The sequence below is a fragment of the Mauremys mutica genome, chromosome 2, assembly GCF_020497125.1.
Source record: "Mauremys mutica isolate MM-2020 ecotype Southern chromosome 2, ASM2049712v1, whole genome shotgun sequence".
Classification (NCBI taxonomy): Eukaryota; Metazoa; Chordata; order Testudines; family Geoemydidae; genus Mauremys; species Mauremys mutica.
This window is the reverse complement of record NC_059073.1, coordinates 68,734,363-68,756,893: the sequence shown is the minus strand read 5'-3', so window position 1 is coordinate 68,756,893 and position 22,531 is coordinate 68,734,363. Positions and strand designations below refer to the sequence as shown.

The 22,531-nt window shown below is 39.8% G+C and overlaps 1 protein-coding gene across 3 annotated transcripts in view; it reads left to right on the top strand.

The window, feature by feature from the left end:
* FAM110B (family with sequence similarity 110 member B) overlaps nucleotides 1-22,531 on the top strand; it is a 179,034-nt gene that overhangs the window by 52,351 nt on the left and 104,152 nt on the right. For 2 of the 3 annotated variants that reach the window (XM_045004735.1, XM_045004736.1), the window contains exon 2: nucleotides 1,460-1,615. The exons of the other annotated variant lie outside the window; for it this stretch is intronic. The gene's annotated coding sequence lies outside the window, so the exon portion shown is untranslated. The remainder of the gene's footprint in view (nucleotides 1-1,459; nucleotides 1,616-22,531) is intronic. 3 annotated transcript variants of the gene reach the window in all.

Below are 22,531 nucleotides of genomic sequence, written 5' to 3'. Positions count from 1 at the left end.
TGAGGCATACATCTGGCATGGAAATTTTAGCCCAAATAGATGAAGTTTGGAAAAGGTATAAATAACTGAAAACAAGGTCTTATGGTGGGAAGTGTTGGGTATCCTTAACGATAGATGGTGCTACCAGCTTTGCCTGTAATAAGGAATTTTTAAAAACTTGTGGTGATGAACTGCTCACAGTTGAAGAAAAGTGATAAACTTAAGTCTCTTCTTCTTAGGATCAAATTCTGAATGAGGTCCATAGGATTAAAACTTCCACAATAGTAACAATTAGAAGAAATGTACAAGATTGTAATTTCATTAAGACATCAATGGGAATTCAGTGCCAAACTGCTCTTTTTGCCTTTTGTATGTTACGCACTATGAATCCGTTGTGTCTGGTGGTAATGAAGGTCAAACTAGAACGTAAAGTAGAACTGCCTGTCTCGAGATTAATCCATGCAACACCACCTTCAAACAAGTAACTTTTATGTAAGTCTTGCTTTATAAAGGTAGCTGTTAATTCCACATTAGCCAGAATGGTTAGTAATCAATCTGCCTCTGCCTCCTCCATCAGTTCTGATAGTAGTTTAATGGATAGTCCCACATTTCCTCTCCAAACAGAATTCTTGTTATTTCATAATAATCGAGGGGTAGCATTTGGGACAATATTAGATGGAAAGGCAGTTATGTTCCTCATGAGACTGCAGGCCTTAAGGAGTTGTGATTCCTGGGGTGAAATTCTGGCCCCTCTGAAGTCAATGGCATAACTCCCATTGACTTCACTGGGGCTAAGATGTCACACCACTGCCCTCTCCGGTTCCCAAAGCATCTGTTAATGTAATTTCCAAATGGGGCCAGTGTTTTATTAGGCATACTTATAACTTGAAAGTGTATTTTGTTTGCTAAGGATTAGGACCCTCAACTTTGACTAGCAGGACTAGTATACTGCAACTGATTTGATGGTTTGTCTAAACCCGGGGTCGGCAAGCTCTAGCACGCGGCTCGCCAGGGTAAGCACCCTGGCAGGCCGGGCCGATTTGTTTACCTGCCGTGTCGGCAGGTTCAGCCGACTGCGGCTCCCACTGGCACATCCCTCGACTCGTGGTGCTTCCAGCCGCCCCCCATTGGCCTGGGACGGCGAACTGCAGCTAGTGGGAGCCACGGTCCACTGAACCTGCCGACGCAGCAGATAAATAAACTGGCCCGGCCTGCCAGGGTGCTTACCCTGGCAAGCCGCATGCCAGAGGTTGCTGACCCCTGACCTAAACCATTGACCATCTCCTCTCCCGTCATTTTTCACCCACCCACCTCCAAAAGAGTATCTGTATATCTTTTGTTGTCTAACATCTGTTCTCTTTTTGTTTCACCTAATAGTTTTTATATTAAATATATCTATTTTCAATTCATATCTAAAAATGTGGTTTCTGAGACCTATATCCATTAAGCTAAATATTCTTCACATTTGCTGTGTTTCTAGGCATTGCAAGGAATCTTCTGGAATTCCTAGGTGAAGAGAGCTGCCTAAAATAGTGATATGAAAAGTCCCTCATTCCATTTAGAAATGTGAGCCTAAGGCAAGAAACTCTATGTAGTTCAGAGTGGCATAGCTGAGGCTCGGAAATCTTATATCCAGGTAAGAAATTTATTTTTGAGACTCTGTATTTTAATTTTGAGCTGGCAAAAATTCCTTTTAAAGCTGAAAGACACCACCTCAGTTTCATGTTCACAAATCTACATCCGCTAGGGAGCAGCCTGCTTGCGATCTCTATAATGTGTTTTTTTAAAGATGCACTGAACTTTAATTGTAGCATTCATAACTATTTCTCATGTGGACAGAAAAATATAGAAACTTATAGTATGTCACTAACAAAAGGGGAAGAGTGAAGTTTCCATATAGAGAATATCTGTTTACCAGTACAATAATTATTTCTTAGTACCAAATTCATTTTGGCTAATTGCTTGTAAAGGCTAAAAGGTGGAAAATAAATAAGAAGTATGAACAGCAGTCCTAGAAATTGTACTTGTTTCTGTACTACAGCTACAAACCTCTCAGAGGACTCGACTAAAACACAGTTTTATTGTGTAGCATAGACAGGACTTTCACCATATTTCTGTTCTATGTTAAATGAGAACTTTGTGGTGGATGGTTAGAACATACTTACCTGTAGAAGTTGGCTGAAAAGCTCTAGGAACAGCTGATGTGGGAGACGAAGAAATCTGTGCAGAATATCGAGATTAAAGGGCTGCAAACTTCAAATTTTTAAAATGACTATTGTATGATAAAATAACTTTTCTGATGGTGCACCTTTTGAATAGGAAATCATCAATTGTTTTAAAAATTCCTTTTAGAAAAATTGCAAAGATATATTTCTGCTCAGCTGTAGTTTTATTAATATTTAACATTTGTATTACAGTAGTGCCCAGAAGGTCCTGACCAGGGCTCATTGTGCAGGGACTATATAAACACATTCAAAGACATAAGGTGAAATCCTGGTGCCAAGGAAGTCAGTGGTAAAACTCCCATTGACTTCAATACAGCTGGGAATTCATCCAAGATCCCTGCCCTGAAGACCATGAAAGGGTCTTTTAGACATACCTGAGATCAACGCCTCAAACATACTCCTGCCCTCCTTGCCTCATCCTACTTCTTTCCATTTCTCGCCTGTTGCCCATTCAGAGTCAGTTTCAGCCTTGCAGCTGGTTACTGGTAAGCATCAGTTTGGCCGGGGTCAGGGAAGAATGTACACCATGAACAAAACACAAAACTGATTCTTATACACAGTACTGTCAAATACGGAAAGTGAACAAACTGAAAAAATATTTTACCCTTTAGTATTTCAGTTACAGTTACCTTAGGGCAGTGGTTCCCAAACTGGGGTTCGTGAACCCCTGGGTGTTCACAAAATGTTACAGGGGGTTCTTAGGGAAAAATTCCCTAATGGCAGACAGAGCTTCCCTAGGGACCCCGGGCAGCAAGGGACCAGCAACTAAGCAGATCAAAGCAAGCATATCTATCACACTGAGGAGATTTAAACTTCAAGACTCCTTATAAGAAATGGAAAGGGAGGTGGATATTTTTTGCTGTTTTTAAAATTAAATAGGCAGCTAGTATTGTTTTTAAAATTATTATGAAGAACAAGTTTAAGCTTTGTTGTAACGTGCGTTGTTTGCCTGGACTGCTCAAGCCTTCAATGTTAGTGTAGGAGGAACTCTGAGTTGGCTTCTTAAATATCTGCTTGCTGTTTCACATCTGATACTCCTTGACAAAACATAGGAGCCTTGTCTTATAACAGGCTTATTCAAAGTGATACAAGCTACAAAAGTGAGAAGAATGTTGCCATTTTCATAATGTAATAAAAATACTGTAATGATAAATAATAATTAATAGTGTGTAATAAGCATGTCATAAAAACAAATTTTATATTTCCATGATCACTGCTTTTATAATTTATACTCAGGTAAAGGAGAAAATACCTAGAAATATTTATTTTTAGTAGGGGGTTCGCGAGACTTGACATTTTATTGAAAGGGGTTCACAGTTTGTTAATGTTTGGGAACCACTGGGATTACTGGTACCTATGGTAAAGACAAAATTTTGAGATGGAAATGTAATGTTTGGGTGGTGGTATCCCTTTTAAATAGTATTTTAAAAGTCGAATTTTACACTATAAGAATAATAAGCAAGTAAAGGCTTCATAAAAGGTATCAAATAATTCCATAGTGGTTAGTGGATATACTTACAGGAGGTTTTTATGATTCATGTACAAAGTTTAAGGTACCATAAGCTATCAATAATTCAGGGAGTGTGTGGGATTGAAACATGGTCTTGAACGCTATTACTATTTCCAGCAAATCAATTTGTTCCCTTTTTGGTGGGAAAAGGGGGTGGTATTACTAACTAGAAACACATGGCATGAAACGGTTGCCAAATGTTCCAGTGAAAATCAAGGGCACACTTCATAATTATGAAGATTGTGTTTGCCCTAGTTTATTTTCCCTTCACTGATGCAACTGTAACTGTTGCTGTAAATTGTATGAATAATTGATCAAGGCAACTTCACATGTTGCCTCAAGTGATATTATGCTTATTGCTTTTCAAAACCGTACTTCATTTTTTGTACCACAGCTTTACTCATGTGCTTGTGATTTTTCTGATGTTTCTTTCCCCCCAAAGGGAGTGCTGGCTTTTGCTTCAATTTCCTCCATTATTTAACTGAAAAGTTCAAAAAATCAACAACATATTAAAAAAAATAGAAAAGCATCCATGGTCCTGGGAACAGTGCAGTATACACATCTGTTTTCACATAAGCATGAATTGCAGGCTTTACAAATATTAAACATGTAGCTCTTGCCACATACTAGCTAAAGTGTTCCGTAACTTGAGACAGTATTTAAAATGAAAACAAAACTGTATAGTTTCTTTACCATACTAATGGAAAACATTTAATTTACCTTCTAAAGCCAACCAAAAGAATGACACAATGCTGTTGAAACAGATTTATGATGCCTTTTCTCCCATAGAAATCTCAATACAGCCTGAAGGTGCTGTCATGGGATCTGGCTGGCTGGCTGAGCTCCAGCTGTGTTCAAAAGTAAACTTCTGTACCGCAAACCAAAACTGATGACTTTGATTTCTTTAGTCATCACTTCGTTTCTGAGATATTATGGGGTGGACTTATTCATTGCTTTTCGCTGCTTTGTTTCTACTAAGTATGTACTGAAATTTCAGCCTAGCAAATTTCAGCCTCTTTATGATTTTAAAAAAAAATGTATGTGACTTCAGCATTTCATGAATCAGAAGTGCTCAAAATATTTAGCCATGGTGGAGGTACTAATGAAAGCAATATCTATTTCCACCAATTGCACTTTGATGGAGCTTCACCTTAAAATACATTTGTGCAGAGGAACAATGCCTTTGTTTTTCATCTGAAATACCAATCCTCCAATCAAAAGGAGAGTTAAGGGTCAGTATGTCCTTTCTGTTCTGCAGAGGTGGCTTTAGACATGGGGGAATAGGCCTTCCTACCCATCCATTTTTTTTTCCTTTTTCCCCTCTGCTAAACAAGATCAAATGTGGCCGTGCAATTTTTGCTAAATCCAGTTGGCTCTTACAATAGAGCCATTTATCTTGCAGAAGTAAAGCTAACATACCAGGTTTTCATATTAAACCATATTTTATGTCTTTGTTTTGAAGACAGTATCTTCTTCAGTGGATTTTTTTTTAATGGTTCAGACTGAACATCTGATTGTGGACTGTTGTAGCAGGTACCTCTCTTTTGTCTCAGCCTCTTCCATAATTGGACACCTTTCCTATTTAAGGAGTGTGAGAAGGGCAGGATGTTCCAAGATGAAAACCACCCTTGTGGTATGTTTGTATAGCACCCATTACAATGGCCCCTGATCCTTCTGCATCCCTGGCTAAAGCCTCTATTTCGCCTTTGTTCCCTACACATACACATTTCCAGTCCATTGCACCTCCAGCCCTTTATGGACGCACCGCAATACAAATTGGAGAGAGTCCAGAGGAGAGAAACAAAAATGATAAAGGGTCTAGAAAACCTGACCTATGAGGAAGAGTTAAAAAAAGCTGGACATGTTTAGTCTTGAGAGAAGAAGACTGAGTGGGAACCTGATAACTGTCTTTAAATATGTTAAGTGCTGAAATAAAGAGGATGGTCATCCATTGTTCTCCATGTCCACTTAAGGAAGGACAAGAAGTAATGGACTTAATCTGCAACATGGGTGATTCAAGTTAGATATTAGAAAAAATATTTCTAGCTATCAGGATAGCTAAGCTCTGGAATAGGCTTCCAAGAGAGATTGTGGAATCCCCATCATTGTAAGTTTTTAACAAGAGGGTAGAAAAACATCTGTCAGGGATGGTCTAAGTATACTTTGTCCTGCCTCAGTACAAGAGGCTGGACTAGATGACCTATCGAGGTCCTTTCCAGCCCTACCTTTCTATGATTCTGTGATACTAACATTCACCAGAGGGAGTCTAGGACCTAGTGTCTCTTGGACCAAGGCTTATCTCTGACAAGCTGTAGTATGTGTTCCAACTTAGAAATTGCCTTTCTAGCAGAGCTACTAGCTCTACTTTCTAGGCTACTTTTGCTGCAGGTCTCTTCCTTGTTCTAACCTCTTACTGTGACCCACCAGTCATAGGGGACATGGAAGGGGTAAGGAGAAGGGGATATTTATAGAAAGCGTTATCTGAGAAGTGGCTTCTACTAGACAGAGAGAACTTTCCTCAGGCTATTAAATGTGACAAATTGGGTCTGGGTCTCTCATATAGGGGGACGGTTGGGGTGCGTATTGAGGGTTTGGGGGAGGCATGGAAGAAGTTTAGGTGAATTTTGCCTGGAGGTTATAGGGATGCAGAAGGGCTGAGAAGTCAGGAAGGGTCTGGACACCTAAAACAGAGAGATGGTCCGAGGGTTGATAAAAGGGACTGAGTGTGATGCTAGAGAGCAGTAGTTCCCTGGAGGATAAGAGTGAAGGAGTCTGAGGAAATATAGGGCCTTGGTTCCAGCACAGGCAGCAAAGTGCTATGCTTCAGCACCTCACTGCCTGGGTTATAGGCTGTTTTGATAACAAACCCATTATCTGTTTCTTTTGACACACACAAAAATAATAATCATAAATATAGTTGTATTCAAACATAGAATAAGTATGCTAATTGTTGTTTTTTTTTTTGTTTGAAAAGTAGCCTCTGTCAGATTTGATGTGGAACTATATGAACCGAAACTCACAAGTCTTAAAACTAACTGTTCACTTGTCCAGAGGAAATGGAAGAAAACATTAGACGTGTGGGTTGATATTTCAAAGAGTAATTTTTTTAAAAATGTCAAGTATCAGAGGGGTAGCCGTTTTAGTCTGGATCTGTAAAAGCAGCAAAGAGTCTGTGGCACCTTATAGACTAACAGACATTTTGGAGCATGAGCTTTCGTGGGTGAATACCCACTTCGTCGGATGCACCAAACGTCATGCTCCAAAACGCCTGTTAGTCTATAAGGTGCCACAAGACTCTTTGCTGCTTTTTAAAAAAATGTTTCTAAATTACTAAACAGATTTACTTCTTGAAAATCCAGTCACTGCTCTAAGAGTAAGTAATGTAAATTTGGTGATAAACTTTTTTTATACATGTTATTTATTTGCAGTTTTGGGGAGCCTGCTGTAATAGTGAGATGATTATGATTAGCATAATAATAAAGATTTACAGCACAACGACTGCCAAGTGAGCGAGACATCATCTAATGGGATTTTAGTCACCACTAAATGGTAACTGCAAATCTCAGTATAAACTTAATTCTCTTCTGGGGCGTGTCTGTGATGCAGATAAATTGTTTTCCTGCTGACAGCATCACCTAGTCAGAATGACCAATCAGGATTTGTAAAGTTCATACAATAACTATGGATCTTGCCCCTGTGCCTACTCCTTTGCTAATTTTTGAAGGCGTTCTGCAAGAATTTTAAATAATTTGCCAAACATTCTATAGTGACTCTAAATGCGCAACCTAACAGTATATGAATTGTAAACACAATTTACAACTCTGGATACAAGAATCATTTTTTTCAACCCAATATATTTTGTTCCTTTTTCATAAGGTTTATATAATGCAACCACTTTTGAGTTCAACTATAATTCAGATTCAGTTTAACACCACCTGACATCTGCTTTAATGATATCTTCTGTCAGATAGGTTTTTAGTCTTAGGTTGACAAGACTTTACAAGTGATAGTTGTGTAGTTACTTTTCCCTCTCTCTCCACTGTACATCTGTACTTCTCCGTGGATTACTAGTATTTCATAATGTGGTCCTGACTCTATTCTGATAGTAGTTTTCACTGGATCTCTGAAAATACTTGCTTTGCTTACGTTACTTGCACTGCATTTCCATATAATCTGTGAAACTGAAGATTCTTTGTACCAATACTGCAAGCATTTTTCTGTAGAACACAAGACAGGCTGCAGATTGAGGGACTGGTGCTTTGGGATGGGATGCAGAAATAAAGAAATAGAAGTGATCCTCTCAGGCAAGCCAAATTTGGCAAGACATAATTGATGAGAAGAAAGGCATGAATTATTATGTAGAGTATAACATAAAATTAAATGCTCTAGTTAAGGACTGTTCAGCAGTTCCTCAGCTGCAAGTGAACTGAAAATCAGGCTGGCAAAAATTACACTCAACATAAAATGTCTGTCTCTATAAGCTACTATATGTGAATGTGTCTCACCTTCATATTGCTTGAAATGTAGTTGTTCTTGTAGATCAAATATGAATAGATTACCATTTTTTGTTGTTGTCATTGTCCTAGCTGTGTCAAGGATAGCTGTCACTATTACATTATTTCTTAGCTTTGAAACTTGGGTTTTCACTAATCTAACCTTTAAGATTAATTTTTCCTTGGACTACTATATCTGTTTCCAGATATCCGAATGCAGACTTGTTGTTACTCAAGTTGAGTAAAATAAGAATAATACATTTCATGCTTAACCTGTAGGTATTAGTGTAGAACTCTCCTGTTTGAGTACTGACCTGTACAATTGGATAGGTGTGCATTATTATTATTCACTTTTCTGTGAATAATTGATGAGGCTGGGCAAAGTGACGTGCCCCAATCTGGTATTGTTGCCTCATTGTACGACACACACACACACACACACACACACACACACACACACACACACACACACACACACACACCCCAAAAAGAAAATCTCTGTCCTGTGTCCCCAAAGCAAGTTAATGGCATTTGGTGTACTAGCATGGTCTGGCAAATTCTAGATTTGCTATAAATAAAGATTTATCTTAAAAATAAATAAAATTTTTGGTTTAATTGTGATGTTTTAAGGCTTGGAATTCCAGAAATCTGTGCTCAGCTAATTTCTTATAACTTCATCATTTGCAACAGAAGGCCTCTGCATATGATAGGACTTGCCACGTTGGATCAAACCACTGTCCATCTAGCCCAGTATGCTGTCTGCAACAGTGGCTGGTAGTGAATGTTTCAGAGCCAGGTGAAAGAACCACACAGTAGATCTATGTGAGATAATCTGCTACTCACAGAAGGTTTCATCCTTCTGTACTTTTAACTTCCCACTTTTAATTTAATTGTCTGACCTAGTGGTCCCCAACCTTTTCCAAGTGGCGGGCACCAGACGACGAGCCACTGAGGACCGTGGCCGGCGGACAAGCATCTGCAGAAATGCCGCTGAGAAGCGGCAGCGTCACGAGGCATCGCCGCCAAAATGCCGGAGTAGTGTCATCAAGAGGCGTCGCCACCGAAATGCCGCCGAAAATCAGCAGCATTTCGGCGGTGGCGCCTCTTGGTGATGCTGCTTTTCGGCGGCATTTCAGCAGATGTTTGTCCGCCGACCAGTACGCGGGCGCACATAGATGCCCTGGTGGGCGCCATTGTGTCTGCTGGCACCGCGTTGGGGACCACTGGTCTGACCTCTTATTTTGTGTTATCCTATAGATAGAACATAAGATCTGTGATGTACCTTCTGTATATCATTCATCATTTTTTGTATTTTTTATCATGTCCCCTCTGTTTGCCTTCTTTCTAAGGTAGATAATCCCACTCATTTCAGTCTTTCTTGATGTGAAAGTTTTTCCATGCCTTTAATCATTCTAGCTGCCCTTCTCTGAACCCCCTGTAGATTTAAAAGTATTACTATAATTTGTTTTCCCTTCTAAACTAAAATTTACTTGTTTCAAAAAGAAAGCAAAAGCTCATAGACCAGCAAAAACAGACTTGCTAAATTTCAAGAGTATGGATATTTTTTTAATAATAGGGAACAGCCTTAATTTTCTTAAAACTTGTAACGTTAGCGAGGAAGTTATATTGGCATATATAGGTAGATGTTTAATTTTAAATAAATTTGTTTTGAAAACACAGAGTAGGCAAGTTGTAAAGACCCAATGACTTCTGATTTTAAAAGAGTCCTTAGTATTGATATTAAAACTTCTTCCCTTGAGGGACTCTGTAGAGCAAATAATTACCTATTTATTTTGATTTGGGGATCCAGAGTGCTCCAGAAGGTAGGGCACTGAACTGTGAGTGGAGACCATTCCTACCTCTGCCACAGTCTTGCCATGTGTCCTTGGACAGATGAGTTAACCTTTCTCCCACAGTTTCACCATCTGTAAAATGTGGATATTTTCTACACAATTCTATAAAGTTGCTTTTAGATCTTTAGCTGAAAAGTGCTTTATAAATGCCAAACTTGTGCTGTTTATGAGTGGAGTATGACATAACTTACAGTAATCGTTACTTATAATTTTGGTGTTGCTTACATACAGTTTTAAAGGAAGTCAGACTAATAAATGGTGGAGGACACTGGCTAAGCGTCTGGAGTCATGGTTTGTTGATGTGTTAAACCAGCTTTTTAAAGCAGTAACCTCTTCTGCAAGTGCAGAGAGACTATTTTTTCTTCATTTCAGTCTATTCTTCATTTCTGTCTATTCAACTGACTAGTTCAGTTCAATGACTAGTTCAAAGTTAAGAAACCAACTGGGAGCTGAAAAAGCAGGGAAACCTGTTTTCCTTTTCCAATCTGTACATAAAAATTCGGTATGATGAAAGGATGAGCTCTACTAGTTCTAAAATCTTGAAGGACATTGTGACAAAAAACAATATCAATTCATTAACTGCAGATAGTACTTCTTTTGTTTTAATAATGCAGTTACCTTTCATTGCAAAACTTGTTTCTTATGTATCTGGCACTTTTAAGGTAATTTTATTTAATAAAAATGCTATTTTGTGCATTTTAATTGAATTTAAATTTCCATCCAAATAGGCTGACACAAATGCTCAATAAAATATTAATCCTCTAGTAAATCAGAAATGCATTAGTCACAATTTTCTAATGTATTAAAAATGTAAAATTTAAAAATCTGAATAAATGTAAATTGAGCTATATAATTGCTTAAATAAATGTGCATGAATATAGTGTATCCTCCTGATTAGCAAGAAGATGCACCAAATTAAGTATAAAAGCTATATTTAGTTGCAAATAAACATTTTAATTGTTACCAACTAATGAGACTCAACCTTTGTTTAGAAAGTAACTAAAAATATGAATACAAAACAATTAAAATTGATTATTTAAATCAAGGTTTCTTGCTTGCTGATTTAAATAATTAAAATTGGTGATTTAAATCACTTTGATTTAAAGTCCTGTTTATGTACTGACAGTAAGAAAATGCAAAAGCAAAATAAAACCACCTAATACAGGGTGAGGAGTTGTTGTAAAATAATTTTGAAGGGAGGAGGATACTGATGGTTGACTTTAATGGATACCAATCAAGAGCAAAAGTGCACAATGAATGGAGTACAATTGCTGAGATAGGACAAGGATTGTAAAAACAGAAATGGTTAAAATGAAGGGGGGCAGAAAAGACTTGTCCGAAAATGAATATGTGACAGTCCTAGTCTGCCTGTGTCTTTTGCAAAAGATTTCCATTTGTGTTTTGTCAAGTAAATTAATTTTCGAACAAAACTTGGATTTGTTAACTCTTTCTAAGCATTCTAAACAAGGCAGAATTTTGCTAACTTTGGGCTAACATTTTAAATAGTTAGCCAGGTGGGAGATCTTTTTGTTTTCTTAAGTACTATAGGAAAATTAAGCAAACATCCCATAAACCTAGCCAGTTGCTTTATACTCTATACTTACATTTGTAAGTATGCCAGGACACACTCAAAGAAAAGACATACACTTTTTTTTTTTGTATGAATGCTTTTATTTCCTGCCTTGGACTGGGAAAGAAGAGTAACAGAGGAGTTTTGTTAAATACAGCAAAATCTAATTACAGCCTGATTTAAAGCCACATTTACACAATGGCTGAGGGGTGAGTTCACTTCCACAAAAACAAACTCAGTTGGCTCCCTACTGTGCATCAGTGAACAGTAAGATGTGTTGCCTGGAGAGCAGCTGCCTCCCTCTACTGGCACTGAATTTCTTTACATTTCTGTTGCACTTTTACTATTTGATGCAAAACAAAAACAAAAAATAAAAAAAAATCTCCACCCACACACATACACACACACACTTATTTACTTATGTGTCAGTGTGAACAGTATGAAATCTCCAGAGTGAAAATTTTCCAAGTGGCTATCGGTGAGTGGTGGAAGCCATATTCTTAACTACATGAATGCTGTATGTTTTTTATTTTTTTAACAAACTGCACTGTTTATATTGTGAGCAGTGAAATCTTAGTATTTCATGCCTGTAAGTGAATAGAAATTTTGTGCATTCTATCCTTGAATAGCTATTTTTCCCATTAATTCAAAACAAAATTGATAAAAATATTCAATACTTACCTTTTATAAAATTATTTTAATTAAATGTACAGTCCTCCAAAAGATGCAGATTAAGATCTAAACTTCCTGCTGGTGTAACTTCATTGAAGCCAATGGACTTAAATGCTTATTTTTTTCCCCTGATGCTTTTACCCTTATCTGTTACTATTTTGATATGCTGCTGCCTTTTCATTGCATCCTCTCAGGATAAAGGTCTCCAGCCCAGTAATAGGAACACAGAAGTGTGAACTCCTCTCTTCCAGCACTGTATTCACTGTAGCCATTTTTACACTGTGAGCTTGTCTACACTTAAAACACTACATTGGCACAGCTGCACTGCTCTGACACTTCTGTGGAGACAACCTGTAGTCATGGGAGGGGTTCTCCTGTCAGCATAGATAATCGACCTCCATGAGAGGCGGTACCGAAGTCAAAGGAAGAATTCTTCCATCAACCTAGTGCTGTCTGTATGAGGACTGAGGTCAGCTTAACATTGCTGCTTAGGGGATGTGGATTTTTCACACCCCTGACCGACATAGTTAAGCCAACCTTATTTTCTAGGCTAGACCAGGACTGAGTGTTTACACTGATGTAGCTTCACTGGTGCAACCCCCCTAGTAAACTGTGACATGGCATGCCAGAGTGAACTGTGACTTTTAGGCTATGTCTACACTGCACATCTTACAATAGCGTGGCTGCAGCCCTGCTGTTGTAAGGTGCACAGCGTAGCTGTTCTTTATCACCAGGAGAGCTCTTTGCAGGTGACAAAATAAAACCACCTCCAATGAGGGGCTGTAGCTTCGTCCCCGGGAGCACAGCTCCTGCCAACAAAACGCTGTCCATGCCAGTGCTTTCCATCGTTAAAACTTTTGTCAGTCGGGTGTGTTTTTTCACACCCATGAGCAACAAAGATTTTAATGTAAAAAGTGCCCATGTAGACAAAGCCTTAGATTTTATGAAAGAAAACAGGAGGAATATGTAGAGGAGAGAGAGAGTGTGGCCATGGGATTTTCTCCTTAGTCATTCAGTGGCCTGAGAGCAGGAGTAGAGGAGTAGGATGGTGTGGGTAAGCCAGGGTGAGTAAAAGGGGTAGAGGATTCAAGGGAGGAAAAACAGAACTTGACAAATGAATCAATGGATGAAAGAACAGGGAGAAGGGGATGCGAGCAACACAAAGAGCAGAGGTGTTGATGGCTTGGAGATCACCTCTGCCCTCCTCCCAGTCCTTCTGTGAAGTGTGTAGTGTTAAAAGAGATGAAGTGGTAGAAAGATCAGAAGATATGTCTGAAGAAATGCCTATTGAGTAGAAGAGTGGATCTACATTTGAAAGTCAAACAAGGAAGTGAAGATGAGAGGTCAGGACATCAATGGAAATATTGAAATCACAGGGGATGAGGGGGTGAAAAACGGATTGGAGGAAAGAGAAGAGTTGAGGGTCAAGCAGATAAAATCAAGATCAGCCACTAAGAGGGAGCAAGGAGTTAAGCATTCAAGTTACTTGAAGGAGGAAAAGGAATGGGAAATGGGTGGAAAGAGGGGTTTAGAAATAACTGGTGCAGGAGAAGAGGAATAATACAACACCAATGTCTTATTTTCTGGAGGCCTCAACATGATGTGTGTCTGAGAAGGAGACACCATTGTGAGAAAAGTGTTGCTGGGGAAGCTAGGTTGGAGGGGAGAGCCAGGTCTTCGTGAGTGCAAGGAGGTAGAGCAAATGAGAGCTGAAGAGGTAAAAAATAGTAGACATGTGGGAGGCATTCCAAAAAGACCAGGAATAGGGGAAGTGGCATGAAAAGGGGTAGGGACAAATGTCGGATCAGCGAGAAGAGGTGGTGACACAGGAGGATGTGACAGGAAGTTCTAACAGGGTGAAAGGAGAGCCAGGATTGAGAGATATGTTGTACACTTGCGAGAGCAAAGGTGAAAAATAATGTAAAGTTGAGAGGAGGGGCCCAAGCTCTTAGGGTTAACATCTTTGTTTAAGCTCCAGCAGTGAACTTATCACTATTCTTATTTTTTCCCACTCTTGAAGGATTTGTTGGCCCATTTCGCTATGATATACTGGTCTGCTACAAATTGAACACTACTGATGACAAAATGGGTGGCTAGTCCAAGAGGAAGCCTAAAGAGCTCTGTGGTTCATGACAGAATGTGAAGAGTATTGTAAAATTAAGCATATCACATAGAGTTGAAACTGTGATGGAGGGTCAACATGTCCTGCAATCATACAGAGGGGGAGCTGTGCCCAATCTGTTAGTGAGCCTGCATTCCAGATCACACTAGTCCCCTGCTGGAGTCTCCACATCCAGTGATTCTTGTGTTCTCAAAGAGATCCTCAGGTGAATGCCACAGGAGAAAGACAAACATTCTCTTTTCCCTCTCTACTTCACATCTTCAAGCTACCTGAAATGATCCTTCAAATCTTGGTGAAAGCCCCAGCACCAAAACCTCTGTCCTAGTAAAGCAAAGGAAGTTAGTTTTAAACAGGGGCAAAAGGCAGCTGAGTCTGGTCCATGATCGACCCTCTTCAAACTCAAGAAGAGAAGAAAGCAAAAATTCTCTTCTCTCCCTGAAGTGAATCCCCAGGAACAGGGATAATTGTCAGACTCTCAGTTGAAAAATTCAGACGATGATCCCTAGGAAAAACTGTTCCTTCAGGAATCATTCAAACCTGTGCTATAGGCTGAAAAAGTAGTCCTCTAAACTGAGACTTCATTATTTTTCATAATATGAGCTGTTTGTCCTCTTATATGTGGGTGGAAAACCTCAACCTAGCTGTGTGGGAATTCCTAAGTAAAGGCAGAAGATTGAATAGACCAGCTATGATGTTTTAAAAATTCTTATGGTCCCTGTTCTAGACAGCACAGTCTCCTGTCTTGCTAAGGAGACTATTATCCCCTTGGTAGGGTATTTCTCCCCTTAGGATTCTGCCTGGAAGATGTCACCTTATGATGGAATTTCAAGGCCTCTGTATATCTGTATGAACAGTCTTTTCTCTAGAGGAGTCCTGTTCGAGAGAGTGATTTGAGGGAGAGCTTACCAAATAGACTCATAGACTTTATGGTCAGAAGAGACCATTATGATCTTCTAGTCTGACCTCCTGCACAATGCAGGCCACAGAATCTCACCAACCCGCTCCTATAACAAACCCCTGACCTATGTCTGAGCTATTGAAGTCCTCAACTTGTGGTCTGAAGACTTCAAGGTGCAGAGAATCCTCCAGCAAGTGACCTGTGCCCCATGCTGCAGAGGAAGGCGAAAACTCCCCAGGCCTCTGCCAATCTGCCCTGGAGGAAAATTCCTTCCCGACCCCAAATATGGCGATCAGCTAAACCCTGAGCATGTGGGCAAGACTCACCAGCCAGACACCTAGGAAAGAATTCTTTGTAGTAACTCAGATCCCACCCTATCTAGTGTTGCATCACAGGCCATTGGGCATATTTATCGCTAATAGTCAAAGATCAATTAATTGCCAAAATTAGGCTATCCCATCATACCATCCCTTCCATAAACTTATCAAGCTTAGTCTTGAAGCCAGATATGTCTTTTACCTCCACTGCTCCCTTTGGAAGGCTGTTCTGCAATTTCACTCCTCTGATGGTTAGAAACCTTCATCTAATTTCAAGTCTAAACTTCCTGATGGCCAGTTTATATCCATTTATTCTTGTGTCCATGTTGGTACTGAGATTAAATAATTCCTCTCCCTCCCTGGTATTTATCCCTCTGATATATTTATAGAGAGCAATCATTGCTCCTCTCAGCCGTCTTTTGGTTAGGCTAAACAAGCCAAGCTCTTTGAGTCTCCTTTCATAAGACAGGTTTTCCATTCCTCGTATCATCCTAGTAGCCCTTCTTTGTACCTGTTCCAGTTTGAATTCATCCTTCTTAAACATGAGAGACCAGAACTGCACACAGTATTCCAGATGAGGTCTCCCCAGTGCCTTGTATAACGGTACTAACACCTCTTTATCTTTACTGGAAATACTTCGCCAAGACCGCATTAGCTTTTTTCATGGCCATATCAAATTGGTGGCTCATAGTCATCCTGTGATCAACCAATACTCTGAGGTCCTTCTCCTTCTCTGTTACTTCCAAGTGATGCGTCCCCAGTTTATAACAAAAATTCTTGTTGTTAATCTTGTTGTTAAATGCATGACCTTGCACTTTTCTCTATTAAATTTCATCCTATTACTATTACTCCAGTTTACAAGGTCAACCAGATCTTCCTGTAGGATATCCCGGTCCCTCTCTGTATTGGCAATACCTCCCAGCTTCGTGTCATCCGCAAATAAAGCATTTAAGTAAACTAAAAAATCCTGGAGCTTTTTTTGTGGTGGATGCATTGAAGTTTTGCAGGAGATTAATTGCCATTCATGCAGTAGCAAGATGCCAGCTCTAGCTATTCCTTGGATGGGCCATGCACCAAATAAGCAAATCCTGGACTTTGTAAAAATTGTCAGAGGACAGCTTTTAATTAAAGTTGTAGAGAAAGATATCCCAAAACATTCAGTGAAGGAGGGACACTTTTGTCAGTTCCAAAGTATACCAAAAGGAAATTCAAATCCCTTCTAGGCCTCATTTCTGCAAGTTGTTTCACACATTCAGAACTTCATTAAGTCAGTGCACCTCTTCCTGGATGGAAACAGTTTGCAGGATTGGTCCTTAGATAACATAATTATTTTCTTCCCTTCCAACCAGAAGCAGTGCATGAAGGATTCAGGATAGGATAAGGTAATTAGCAATAAATCACAAACATTCACAGCCCACTGTGGATTTTCCAACACCAAACTGGTTAGCTACTGACCAGGTTTCATGTGGCAATAGCAAGATGCTTCTTTGTGTGGGGGCGGGGAACTCTAGTGTTGGTAGTCTGACACTGCAGCCTGTTGTGAGCTTGACAGACTTTCAGCAAAGTGGTATTCCTGAAGTTGTTGGGTTTAGTGTGTGGGTGCTGAGTGGTGTTGGTGACCTGTGATATACAGGAGATCAGATGATCCAGTGGTTCCTCAGACCTTAAACTCTATGACTCTTAAGTTTTGCAGCCTCTGTTGGTCATCTCGGGTTTGCATCGTTATCTTATCCTACCAATTAGTGCTGATCAGATGGGCCCAAGTGTGGCACTCCACTGAGTGCCGCTACCAAAGGAAACTCTCCTCTTCCTTCTCTAAGGGTAGCTGTATGAAATCATGCTAATTATGATCAGGATCATCCTGGTTGCATTGTTTCCTCCATGCTTCTTGGCAGCTCTTTGAAAATTATTCTGGCTAGTGAGAACATAACTAAGCTATGGAATACAGTAGATAGTATCATGGAACTTCGACCTTGAGTCCCACAGTTTCACTTGGTGCTAGCCAGCATCCCATAATCCACTGCAAAAATTACCCAACTACATAAAGCCTAGTAGTGGCATTTAGCACTATGGAATACCCACTCATATTGCAAGCCTTTAAAGCAATACTGTGGATACAACGTTTTGCAATCGAAGTAGCTTAAACCAGTATATGATCAGCAATGTGGACTTTCAATTTCAGATTAGTTATATTGGTGCAACTTTTTTCATGTAGGTGAGGGCTAACTCTGCTTATTCGCATTCATGATACCAGTGTGTTTTTCTCAATCCTCTTCCCACTAGCAGAGATTGGGCTGAAAAAATTGTTCACTTTTAAAAAATGTCCGTAAATAACTACAAGGAGATAGGACCTTTCCTCCATTACTAAAAACTGTGTAGCAGAGCAGAATTGTGTCCTCCTCCTATCCCCAGGATCCAAGGATGCTAGCTAGACAATATGTCCAGCATATAAATTGTACCACTGCCAGAGAGGCTGTTCCCTTCCATGAGATATTATCAGGAATTTGTTCCTATTACATGTGTGATATCCATACAAATTGGGGAAGTCAAAGTGCGGGATGGAAATTTCAGCCTTGACTGTCTAGTATAGGATAGGATTTGAACCATAGAAAGATGTGACTCTGCAGAGTTTACTAAATAGAAATACTATTTCACTACCTACAGAAGGAGATTATTGCAGCCAACATCAGCCAGTTGGATTCAATTGCTCATTGAAGACATAGTTCAGTTTAAGGCACTTGGAACACAGCAATTTCATGCTTGAGTTCCTTCAGAACTCTTGGATGAAAACCGTCTGGTTCTGGTGACTTACTACTCTTTAATTTATCAGTTTGTTCCCAAACGTCCTTTATTGACTCAGTCTGGAACAGTTCCTCAGATTTGTCACCTGAAACGAATGGCTTACGTGTGGGGAGTCTCCCTCACATCCTCTGCAAGTGAAGACTGATGCCGAGAATCTTCATTTCCTTCCCTGCAATCACCGTGTCTTCCTTGAGTTGTCTGCCTTCATGTGATGTGATTGAATGGGACACTCTTTTTGGACTTTCTCTTCAGTTTCTACCTGTACTTTATCAACTTGTATCTCTTCATGAGGTATAAAGTAATATTAATAAATCCTCCTCTAAGGGTTGTAAAATTAATAAATCCTCCCCTACAGGATGTCTCTGTCTGAATCATGTGCTCTCTGCATCTGTCAGCTTTCCCCCAGTGCTAAGTTTAAAAACTCCTCTACAACCTTTTTAATTTTACATGCCAGCAATCTGGTTCTATTTTGGCTTAGCTGGAGCCTATCCTTCCTGTATAAGCTCCTCCTTTCCCAAAAGATTCCCCTGTTCCTAATAAACCCAAATCCCTCTGCTGAACCCCCATAATCTTATCCACACATTTTGATCCTGCAGTTCTGCTTCTCTGACAGGCGCTGACATGAAACTGGAAGCATTTTAAAGAATGTTACCATGGTGGTCCTCTACTTTAATCTCTTACCTAGTAGCCTAATTTTGGCCTCTAGGACCTCTCTCTCTCCTATCTCTCCTTATGTTGTTGGTACCTACAAGTACCACGAGCACCAGCTTCTCTCCAGCACTGCACATAAGTCTATATAGGTGTCTCAAGAGAGCCACAATCTTTTCACCCTGGAGTCAATTCAGCCATGTGATTCTTCACAAAACGATCTCTATTTCTAATAACTGAATCCCCCTATACTATTATCTGTCGATTTGCAATAACAGGGATTCCCCCTTGGAGTGGTGTCCTCAGTGTGAGAGAATACCATGTCTTCATCTGGCAGGAGAGTCACAGCTGTGGGGTCGTTTCCCTCCACTCCAGCTTGATGTTCTCCTTCCCGGAGACTTTCACCCTCCTCAGAAGCACAGAGCCTGTCAGACCAAGGGTAGAACCGCTCTACTGTTTCCCGGAAAATCTCATTTGTGTACCTCTCTGTCTCCTTTGGGTCCTCCATGAAGGTACAGAGATTATTTTTGCAGAGGAAAAGATAGCAGAGCTGGCACCGGGAATATCCTATCCTTGCAGTGGAAAAAGTCTCTCTATTGTACATTTTGTTCTAGACTCTCACAAAGAATTGACTGAGAATGCACAGTGGTTACCTGAATGGCTTCTCGCTAGCTTAGAAAGCCAAAGATGGAAACAGCAACTGGAGAAATACTTGGTACTTCCTTAAAGATCAAAGATGGTTCCTAGGGACAGTCTGGCATCCGAACTCTTGGGCTTTGTCTCTGTGTGGCTTCCATTCAAATATCCTATTACTTGTACATTATTCTGATAAAGTGATATCAGTCTTATGACATCTGTGGTCCAAAACAAATAGAAAAATATGGAAAGAATTATGGTACAGAAGTGCAGAGAGAGAGAGTAGTAAACTTGTACTTACCACATGTACTGATTATCTTATATCATTTAGTTCAACAAAATTCACAGGCCATCTCCTCTTCCTGTTTTATTCTTGCCATTAAGCCATTACACTTAGTTTGTGACACCCTATTTATTTTCATGGCAAGTGATTGATATCATTAATAGAATTACTACCATGTCAGTCTTTGTTATTGTTTGAAAGTTATATTAATGAGGGGTATTGGCCCATTAGAGAGATTCAGTATAAGCTGTACGTAAAGGGATAGCAACCACAAGGGAGTGAAAAGGATTTGTTCACTTTGGCTTTCATTATGAAAGGTAGCATATAATGAAAGTGACTCAGAAAATGTTGACTCCCCTTAACAAAACTTTCCTTTTTTTTTATTTTAGAAGTCAGAATACAAGGTAATTTTTAGTTTAAAGTATTAGATCACATTCCTGTTGGCAAGGTTGCTGTTATGCCATTGCAGGCAGGTCTTCCAAACACAGACAGTAATTTAAATTTCACTGTCTGGACAGACAGTACAAGTTGTCTTTCTACAAAGTCCTTAGTCACGCTCACACAAGAGCCCTTTAAGTTCAGGATTAAAACTTTTTCTAAGTAATATCAAAAAGATTCTATAATAGGAACAGATGTTTCAAAGTGACTGATTAGGGTTTTTTTTTTTTTTTTAAACACAGGGTATCTTTTGGGGGATTCAGAGGTTAGCAGGATATATGGTATGTGTTCAAGGTATATGCTTGTTAGATGCCCTCCATACTTTATACAATGCAATCAGGCAAAGTGAGAATTATTTGCTTCTATTACTCTGGTGAATCATTGAGTTACACTAGTTATCTAAAATATTGGACATCTCTGCTTGCATTTGCCACTGTGCTGCTTCCTTGTCCCTCGCTCTCTTTCCATTCCGTCTCAGGTAGTAGCAACAAGCAGTTATGTTAATGTAACAAAACCAGAAGAGTTGTTCCTGGTACCCTTGCAGGCCATTCTAATGGGTTTTCTTTCTTTTGGTGACCAGTTCCTGGGGAATCTGGACTTTACATCTTCTAACTCCTTTCATGGTGTCTTTCACCAAACACTACTGAACCCCCAACACAGTGGTAAGTAGGCTGAATAAATACATTCTGAATTGAAGGTGACTTGGCCATTTGAAAGAACTAGGTATAAGGGCACCAGTTAGGTTCAAATACTTGAAATAATCTTTCTCTTTGCTGCTGCCTCAAACCAATCTCAGAAACACCCTTCTTCCCACTTCTGTTCACTTTAGCAGCCATTCCAGTGCTCTCCCTTACACCAGCTATTCACCAGCTCCTGTAGTTTGTTGTATTTGCTATCCAGGGTTACTAAGGGAGGATAATCAGGAATGTATGAGTTCAGAAAGGGTCCATCATGTATCTAAGAAATGTGCATTATGGGAGTGTAAATGTAATGCCAAGGGAAAATTGAATGGGAGCATAAAATGGAAACTAATCATTTAGGTGCCTGTTCTAGCTTATTGATAAGATAAGACAATTCCAAACCATGGCCTTGATTACCTTTTGTGCCTCATTGAGGAGCTACACCATACTACAGACTGTAATGCTAATCACAGGTTGAGATGTCTGCCTTTTTAACTCATTGGTGAATTGAGCCACAGACTGTGTAAGCATTCAGACAAGAAATCAATACTATTTTTCCATCTGGTTGCCTTGAAGACTACATAAATTAAATCTACTTATCTGTAAAAAGTATGTCCACACTGCTAGAAATATAGTTAGTAAGTACAAGTTGCCATTTGCACTCTTGTGGGAAAGAGACCTACCTGGATAATTATTTTTAATGCAGTTATGGTTAAGATCCCTAGAGATATAAAACAGTACTGTACAAATATACATCCAGGAGCGACATTGTGAAGGTAGATCCCAGAAAGTTTTAAAGCCTTACCCCCAGCAAAATTCCAGAACAACTGTGGTTGGCCAGGAGATTCTGCCACCTGCAAGTCCTGCTTTTTGTTCAGAGGCTCCTCAGACCCTAAATACCTTTTGTCATTTATTAGGGCTGTGCAGGCTGCACCATTTCCTCCCTTTAAAAAAAATGAAAAAAGAGAACATGCCTCTCTAAATGTGATAATGTTCCATCTCCACCACCTCCCCCTGCCCCCCATTTCTCTTTTCCTGCCTTGTCTTGAACTATCTCAGTGACTTGGGATAGTTCAAGGACTTGCCCTTTTTTTGAGGGAATCAATGAGCAAGTTTCATCAAACACCAAGTTAGGCTTCAGCTGCAACCAAGACTAGAAGGGACACCATAAAACAGGACAAGACACAAGATACTGTAGAAAACCAAGGCTCAGATCCAGAAAAGGACTTAGGCTGCTTTAGGTGCCTAACTCCAACATTTGGGTACCACTGACATCATCAAAACCCCAGCTCAGCTCCTGCCTAACCCTGCAGATTCTCAAGTCCCTCAGTACCTACATTTCTGCCATTAAATTCCCCAGTCCTGACAGCTGATGTCTGTCCCACGCCTACCCCCACGTGGGATC